This window comes from Orycteropus afer, unplaced genomic scaffold (assembly GCF_000298275.1).
Source record: "Orycteropus afer afer isolate SDZICR_OR568_19922 unplaced genomic scaffold, OryAfe1.0 scaffold00080, whole genome shotgun sequence".
NCBI lineage: Eukaryota > Metazoa > Chordata > Mammalia > Tubulidentata > Orycteropodidae > Orycteropus > Orycteropus afer.
Window position 1 is genome coordinate 733,665 of NW_006921667.1, and position 3,446 is coordinate 737,110.

The window sequence follows — 3,446 nt, forward strand, 5'->3', positions numbered from 1 at the left end:
TATATATATATATATATATCCATGGCAATTTTAGTTGATAATTGATTAGCATTGCATTTTTTTGGGGGATGGGGGTGGGTGGGTAAGTGTTCCTGTCCTTCTGTCCTTCCCACATTGAAATTTGAAAGTAATATTGGAATGAGCATACAGATATTACATTGACTTTATGATTAGGGCAACTTCAGACTTCCAGAAATAAAAAAAAATAATTGTCCAGGGTTTCTGGTCTCCTTCATTACCTCCGTGTACCATTGTACACATACAATCTCCACTCAGAAAAGTTTCCATTGTGCAAATACAGCACAGCTGTAACATTTCCTTTCTGAACTCTATAGTTCACTTCCCATGCTGAGTATCTCATAGCCAACTCAAAGACTGTCTGACCAGGATCACTTAACTTTTAGAGGGTATGACCTTCATGATAGATATTCTTGGACTTTATTTTCAAAATTCATCCTTAAGTCTTTGTAGAACCTCTGTTTCACTTGAAACAGAAACAGGATGTGTTACATGGTGTACAATGGACGGTGGAAGGTGTATAAAGGAGTAAGATGAGGAACCTGTTCTTTGAGATGTGAATTTCTTCTTAGGATACAACATGATATCCATAGATACAGCATGATAATTAGAGGGAAAAAAAAAAAAAAAAAGAAAGAAAGTGGGTGCATTTGAGTGGTTTCTTTTTTCTTTTTTTAATTTTTTTTATTGTGATTTGGATGAATGTTTACAGAGCAAATTCATTTTCCATACAGCAATTCATACACACGTTGTCTCATGACATTGATTAAAATTTACCCCAATGCAACAGCTCCTCTCCCACTTCCTCCTGATAGTTACCTCTTCCCTGTGTCCATCTCTCCATGCACTTCTGCCCCCTGTGCATCAACAGCCCTTCTTTCTCCCAAAATTTTTCTCTCCAAGGAGCGTATACCTAATGTAAATGTTCAGCTCATATGCCTGTCTTTTGTTTGGCTGGAAGCCACAGGTGTGGGTTCAATTCCAAACCTGAAGGGCAGCTAGGAACCATAGTCTCAATGGTTCCACCAGGCTCTATCAGACCAGCAAACCTGGTCCCTCTTTTTTTTTTTTTTTCTTCCAAATGATTTTGAATATTGTTCCACATTGTTCTCCTTCTCTATCCAGGATCTCCTTGACAGATTCCCCCTCTGAGTGGTTGACAATGGTAGCCAGGCACCATATAGTTCTTCTGGTCTCTTAGTCACATAGGCTGAGGATCACATGGTATACCAGTCACGAGGACTAATTCCTTCCATGAATATTTGGTTTCCTTCATTATTCTTTTCTCTGGATGAGCAGAGACTCATTGTTGCCTCTATACGGCTGCTTGCAAGCTTTTAAAATCCCAGTCGCTACTTGCCAAAGTAGGAGGTGGAACAATGTTTTGTGTACTATGCTATGCCAATTGAGTTTGATGTTCCCTGTGACTATGGTGCCTAGCCCACAGGTTCAACTACTCACTCCTTCTGGGTAGCTGGCTGTGCCCAAGAAGTGACTATAACCTTGTCCCTTGTCAGCTCTACTATACCCCCAGGAATTCTTGCAGAACATACAAATACACTTGTAGAAACATTGTCTCTCAGCCCTATATATGGTCTTGGGCACGCTTCCCCCTGTGTGGACATACCTAATAGTTCAGCCACTTCACCCATCTATCCATCTGTATATCAATGTTGCCTTCACTAATAACATAGTACTGTATGTGCAAAAGGGTTCATCTTTGCTGTCTGAACCTCCCATGTACCTCTCTATGTCTTCCTCTTCCTCAATGCCACCTTATTGATCATTCACATTTTGTACATTGCCCTTCTCTTCACCCAAATCAATACATATCTTTACCTATCTAACAGTGTTCCTTACCCTCCCCTGCCACCCCTGGTAACCAACAAAGAAAATTTCCTTCCATATATAACCTTTCCTTGACTTTTACAATAACAAAATAGTACATTATTTGTTCTTCTGTGATTGACTAATTTTACTCAGCATGATGTCCCCCATGTTCATCCAAATTATGTGGTGTTTTGCAGATTCTACATTATTTTTTAGCATTGTGTTTTTCCATTTATTTATTTATTTATTCCATTGTGTGTATGTATCATAGTTTGGGTGTCCATTCCTCAGCTGATGGACAACAAGGTTGTTTCCATCTTTTGGCTATTGTAAATAGTGCTGCGATAAACATTGGTGTACCTATGTCTGTTCTTGTCATGTTTCTCACTTCTTTAGGATATATTCCTAGTAATGGAATGGCAGTATCAAATGGTAACTTTTTAAATAATCACCATACTGCTTTCCATAGTGGTTGTACCATTTTACTGTCTCACCAGCAGTGTAGGAGAGTCTCAATCTCTCTGCATCCTCGCCAGCATTTGTTATTTTCTGTCTTGTTGAACTTTGCTGCTAGTGTTGGGGCAAGATAGTATGTCATTGTTTTGATTTGCGCCTCTCTAATGGCTAATGATCATGAGCATTTCTATATAGTTTGTTGACTGCCTGAATATACTCCTTGGTGAAGTGTCTATTCATGTCTTCTGACAATTTTTTAATTGGATTATTTGTCTTTTTGTTATTCAGTTGTTGGAGTTTTCCATAAATTCTAGAGATATGTCTCTTGTCACATATGCCATTGTCGAATATTCTTTCCCAAACTTTTGGTTCTCTTCTGACTCTTTTGGAGAAGTTTCTGGAAGCACATAAAAACTGAATTTTTAGAAGGTCCCATTCATCTAGTATCTCTTCCGCTGCTTGTGTATTTTGGGTTATGCTTGATAGTCTATTTATGCCATATATTAGGGCCCTTAAATTTGTCCCTAGTTTTTCCTTGAGGAGATCTGTAGTTTTAGGTTTCACATTTAAGTCTTTGATCCATCTGGATTTTGTTTTTGTGTATGGTGTGAGGTACAAATCTTGTTTCATTTTTCTGCAAATGGCTCTCCAGTTTTGCCAGCACCATTTAGTAAACAAACATTCTCTTCCCCATTTAATGGATTTGGGGGCTTTGTCAAAGATCAGCTGACCATAGGTTGATGGATCTATTTCTGGGTTCTCAATTGTATTCCACTGGTCTATGAATGTGTCATTAAACCAATACCAGGCAGTTTTGACTACTGTGGCTGTATAGTAGGTTTTGTGATCGAACAGTGTGAGACCTCCTACTTTGTTGTTCTTCTTCAATAGTGCTGTGCTTATCCAGGGTCTCTTTCTTTTCCAAATAAAGTTAGTGATTGGTTTTTCCATATCCTTAAAAATGTTGATAGGATCTGGATTGGGATTGCATTGAATGTATAGATTGCTTTGGGTAGAATTGACATTTTCACAATGTTCAATCTTCTTATCCAAGATCATGGGATATTCTTCCATTTATGTAGGTCTCTTAAGGTTTCTTGAAGTAGTTTTTTATAGTTTTCTTTGTATAGGTCTTTTGTGTC